The following is a 6,000-nucleotide window of genomic DNA, read 5'->3' on the forward strand; positions in this document are numbered from 1 at the left end:
TGTTACAATTACCCGGGGAAAATTCTCACATCCCAAAGTTTTGCTTTCCTAGTAGCTGCAGAGTGCAAACTGACAGGCTGTGATCTCACTAGGTGATGCCAAGAGAATGTGTATTTCTGCCTGATTGCACGAAAGCAAAGTTCTGATGAATGTCCCAAGCCGGAGGCTTAGGCGAGACCTCTAGAATCTAGAATCTAGATTCTTTTTTTTACATTTATTTTTGAGAGACAGAGCACAAGTGGGGGAGGGGCAGAGAGAAGGAGACACAGAATTCGAAGCAGGCTCCAGGCTCTGAGCTGTCAGCACAGAGCCCGACACAGGGCTCAAACCCAAAAACTATGAGATCATGACCTGAGCCGAAGTCGGATGCCTAACCAACTGAGCCACCCAGGTGCCCCTGGAATATAGAATCTAAAAGGAGCTATTTAAAATGTGAAAAAATGAGCTTATTCCTCAGTAATTTATTGGTCTGGCACAGTATTTTTCAGTTAAAGAATGTATCTTTGTGTCCAAATTACATTCTTCTTACATAAGGATAAACATTTTGACTTCATAAAAACACAAGAATTGGTAACTATTCTTCCTTAAATGTCCTTGTTATTGACTTAATCATCATGTTGTAGTTGAACTTCATCATATCAAACAGTTCATTTAAGTGGTGTCTACCATTGGCCCTTGTAGTACATTCAACAGTCTTCTGAAATTTCCCCGACTTAATAAGTTCAGTTCCAGCTGGTCTTCTATTAATTTCCTTATAGGCAATTGTTTAAGAAATTTTCTTAAAGAGTTGTCAAATGGAGAGAATTCAACAGATTTTATAGTTACTCTGCCTTTGGGTATACTCTAGGCACATAATAAATTCCAGAAACAACGTGGACTCTCAGGTAGCCTCAGGAATGTATTATAATTTCTATGGTCCCTATAGTGAGGAGGTTTGAGTGAGCCTACTTATTCACTTTTCCCATCTTTGGGAACTGAACCAATTGAAGTCAGTCAAGGACCCAGTAAGTGTTAAAATAGGCTCAGAATTTTTACTAGTAAAGCTGGATTGAAGAATGTAGCAGGGTATTTCTACCTTTATTTTGAGCCTAGGATTCAAGACCCTCAAGTCTCTGATCTATTCATTACATTGCAGGTGGACAAGTTGGGCCTAAAACAATCCTTGCTTCTTTAGCTTACTCCATGGAATTTATAAGGGCAAGCATGTGCTGTGTCTGGACACAGCTCACTCCAACAGGACAAGAGAGGGTGTGTACAGCTGCCTAAATTATAATGCTTTGGTCTGAACCTCATGAGTATGTGACTCAGGGAACAGCATTGGAATGCTCACTTCTACCTTTAGGGAGAACTGAATGCTGGAGCAAGGTAGGAAGGGAGAAATACAGAAATACAGACATTCAGCAATAGCTTCCTGAACTCCAGAAAAATACCTTCATGTGTTGGGTATATGACATCGTGATTCCAAGTATTTGAAGTATTTCTGTAGAGCTGCTTAGAACTTGGACTCGGCAGACATGACTTTAAATCCCAAACTGCCACCTTTCAGTTAGAGCATTGGGCAAATATCTTAAGTGTATAAACCTCAGTTTCTCCATCTGGAAAGGGAAATTATATCAGTTTCTATTTCACAGGGTGATGTGGATATTAAGTGAGATATTGCATGTAAAACACTACTTAAAGTTCCTAACCTGTAGAAAGGATCCACCAAAATGATAATTATAATAGTAGTTGTCATAATTATTATTTTATTATTTTTATTATCATTCTAAAATGAATATGTTCTTTGTTTTGAAGTGAACTTGTTTATATATTCACATATAGATCCATGGTGCCTATTCACTTATTGAAATCAGTATTTAACTGTAACCCAGGGTCAGCAAACACAGCCCATAGGCCAAGTTCATCTCTAAATCCCTGTTTTTCCCCTTATAAACAAATTTGTATTGGAATGCAGCCACACTGATTCATTTACATCTTGTTTATGGCTGCCTTTGAGCAACAATGGCAGTTTGAGTAGCTAGGACAGACACTAAACACAATCCAGCTCACAAACCCTAAGGTATTTACTTTCAGGCCCTGTAGAGAAAAAATGGGACAATTACTCCTAACTTCTGTGCAGGAATATATGAAAATTAAAATGGGCCCAACTTGGATGGTAAGAAACTCTTATGGCAATTAAAAATTAGATGGAGTATCAATACATTTTGAAAAAGGTGTTGATTAAAAATGCTAAATTGCCTCTGATTTGGGTTCATGGGGCAGTCAGACTTTGGAAAATTTGCTGAGATAATACTGTGTTTGCTCCCTTCAACCAGACACAAATAGGCATGTTTTGGTTTTATATTATTGTTTCTCTTTTTTTAAGTTTATTTATTTATTTTGAGAGAGAAAGAGAGAGACAGAACATGTGTGAGCAGGGGAGGGGCAGAGAGGGAGGGAGAGAGAGAGAATCCCAAGCAGGGGACTCAGTGACTCACAAACTCATGAACTGAACCCTGAGACCATGATGAGCCAAAATCAAGAATAGGATGCTTTACTGACTGAGCCACTCAGGTGCCCCATTACTGTTTTTTAATAAAACGTTTTAAAGCAAATTGGTCTTTTACATCTTTACTAATTTTCTTTCCTCATTTGAGATTGCCATTCATAATAGGCAATTGCCTATTCCATACGAATTGCCATTCCTAATAGCTTAAGATAAATACTAATTCCTTTACTTATTATCTTTCTTCATGAACAGTGGAGTATTTCGAGGGTAAAATTTTTTCTCAATCCTGCTTTTTCTAGATCCCCTAGACGTTGTTACGAAGTATTTTCCTTTTTACTGTTTCTTAGTTTGTAATTTTATTTTTTTGTTCCCTTTAAGAGTTGGGTGTGCCTCTTAATTCCTAAATAATTATAAAACATTTTAAAATCTTTTTTCTAGTTTTATTATGAGAACGTGATCTATAACCGCTTTACTTTTTTGATTTAAGATATTCTTCTTATCCAAGTGCATGATTAAGTTTTGTAAATGTTCCATAGGTATATAATAAAGACTATCCTTTATTTGGTGAATTGTAGCTTCCCCCTCCTGCAAATATAGCCATGGTTATGTAATCAAATATATTTATTGAATTATTCATAGCCTTTGTCTTTGTTTTTTTGTCTACTATCTCAATCCAATTCCAGAATGGTTGTATTGAAATCAACCTGCACTAAGAGGAAACAAAATAAAGCACAGTATGACCTTATTTGTGCATATGTAAAATTATCCTTAGATGTGTTGCGAACTTAGTTATTTCCAAGTGTTACTACCATCCTGACTTCCATCACCCACTCGCTATTTTCATTAAATCAGGTTTTCTATTATCACAAACATTCCTATTTTTAAAGCTGATATATGAAAGAGCACTGGTACCGATTGGCCCTGTAAATATTTGGAAAATTCTCTTTTTTTTAGTTTATTTATTTATTTTGAGAGAGACAGAGAGTGTGAGCAGGGAAGGGGCAGGGAGGGAAGGAGAGAAAGAATCCCAAGCAGGCTGTCAAGGCAGAGCCAGATGCTGGGCTCAGTCTCACTAACGGTGAGGTCATGACCTGAGCTGAAATCAAGAGGCTCACACTTTAAACAGACTGAGCCACCCAGGTGTCCCTGGACAATTCCTTAGACCTAAGAATGTTTCTCTTGCATGGCTGTTTTTCAGTACAGTAACTAAGAAATACAAAGTAACATGCCTTTGACTGTAGCTGCTTTGAGTATGTGCCCAGCCATACGCTAGCTGCCTGAGTCTTGCCTGTGGTGGATTAATTTTCATTTCCAAGATGTGATCCTATCACAGGACACTAGGTGGAGCTAAAATCTCACTTAATGCTTCTCATAAGGCATGCTGATTGGCTTTCTACCTATCTACTCTGATTTAGATTGTTTTTTACTGTGCCATTTTCATGATCCTCATATACAGACCACAATCAAGAGTGATATGTTTTGTTTGTTTGCACAATAGTCTGATATTTCTTAAAAAATTAGAAAAGAGAAAGAAATGCAAGTCAGTTTGATGTATTGCCTGCATTAGTCTGCTTTATGTAAACCAAAAGATAAAAGGAAAAAAAAAAAAGACTGTGTAGCTATAGAGAAAACAATGTTAAAGGAAGTGCAAAGGAAGGAAAATTTTCATAAGTCATGGAAAGCACTAGCCCAATAGCTTGCTTCTCAATGTTTCTCGGAAGATAGAATGCAAACCAGAACAACTGTTTTGTCTAGATTGGTTGTAAAACCAGGCAAAAGAAATCTGATACTTCAAAATCTATTGCACAAAGTCAAACGTGGAACAAAAGCTTTAAAATTAAAGTATCTAGATATATAGAAAGTCCAAGTATTTTGACATTTACAGTGGCTTTATGTTGGTGCAGTTAGCTGTTTTTTCTAAGCTGCTTCTTTACAGGGGACTAATTCAACTGTTTCTGAGGGAAGAAGTTAGGAGCTACATTTGCAAGAGTTGTAAAAGATACAACTTTTTGTAAAAGATACAAATTAAAATGATTTCTAAAAGTAGGGTGTAGCCTGATGAATAAAAATATTAGTAAGCAAAATTAGGAACTGAATACACAAGCCAGGTGTAATTCATTTAAATGTCAAACACTCAAGGACAAAGCCCTCAATACACCTAAAACATTCCCTCCAAAAATAAGGAGGCTGCATCCATGGGGTGAGATTACAGTCTCAGGCATATTACTGCTCACTTACCTCTATAAATGGCAATTGGTAGAGCTGAGTATTCATATGAGAAATCTTAGAATTATTGTATGTATTGAATTTTACAAATTTATCTGCAATCCACTTATTCTTCCTATTATTGCTTCTTCCAGGAATCTTGATACTTGGAAAAATATGCCTTCGTTGATCAATATAGTCTTGAAAATAAAGAAAGCTGGGAGGAGACATTAGCACTCAGGCCTGGTCCACATTTGTCACATTTTATACTATTTTGACATCCACTGGCTACCTTCTTGAAATGCTCCCAGTGCTGAATGAACTGTGATGCTTTTGGAAGATCTGCATTGTTTCAGGAGCAATTGCTAAAGTCTCATCCCAGCTTTCTTTATTTTCAAGACTATATTGATCAACGAAGGCATATTTTTCCAAGTATTTTTAAATTGTTTATAGATTTTCTGACCAAAGGTATTCACTTTCACTTAGGTGAACTTTGTTTTTAATGTCTTCACCGCCCTTTACAAGACTCACACTGTCAAGTATCCCAGAGTGCACTGAGTAGGATCATTTTCTCACCTTTATCACAGACTTAACAATGAACATTTCTCCTTCCAGAACATACCCAGAGACAATGCTTAAATCCAAAGTCCTCCTTCAGTGCTCAGTCGATGGTGCATATGGCCATTATCATGAGGATCCGGGACTTAGAACGTATGTCTACAGAACCAGAACTTCTCGCATTTTCATAGCCTGTGATATCAACGTCAACTACAAATTCTCCTTCCTGAGCCTGGAAAACTCCCAGCTTCACTGTATTATGCCGATTGGGTCTGTGGGAATATGCCGTGCACTTCCTGCATCTCCTTTTCCAGATCACTTTGGCTGTTGAAGGGCTGGTAGCGAACGTAAATGTCATCTTTTAGTGTGAAAGAAAACTCACGGTGTGAAAGTAGTTTTTTATCACTTCGTTATAGCGGAGCCAGCGATAGTACTGGGCGGAGGGAAAGAGCCTCAGGTAACAAAGTTGAAGCAGCTGGGTCAGCTCAACACCAGTCAAACGTCTCCGTCTCCGCAGAGCGCGGAACTCTGTGCCTCAGGATTACCGCGAGAATTGGCGGGAACAGCACCGCCCAAGCCTGCGCCACACGTCCGACTGGCGCCCTCTGCAGGGGCCGCTGGAAATGGTAGTTCCCGCTTTGGGACTGGCCTCTGGACCTTAGTGCTCCCCTAGTCTCTGTACACCCTCGAGGAGGCCGCACCTATTTCAGAAAAAAGGGGTTTGTGCGGAAAGGTGAGCTTTTGAGCAG

At 38.4% G+C, this 6,000-nt stretch overlaps 1 long non-coding RNA gene across 1 annotated transcript in view; it reads right to left on the minus strand.

Moving 5' to 3' along the window:
- The window catches only part of LOC122226198, a 30,046-nt gene extending 24,316 nt beyond the window's left edge, over nt 1–5,730 (minus strand). Inside the window, exon 1 of the long non-coding RNA XR_006205517.1 lies at nt 5,316–5,730. This is a non-coding gene — a long non-coding RNA (uncharacterized LOC122226198). The remainder of the gene's footprint in view (nt 1–5,315) is intronic.
- Between the last annotated feature and the right edge of the window lie 270 nt (nt 5,731–6,000).

This window comes from Panthera leo, chromosome C1, assembly GCF_018350215.1.
Source record: "Panthera leo isolate Ple1 chromosome C1, P.leo_Ple1_pat1.1, whole genome shotgun sequence".
Taxonomy (NCBI): domain Eukaryota; kingdom Metazoa; phylum Chordata; class Mammalia; order Carnivora; family Felidae; genus Panthera; species Panthera leo.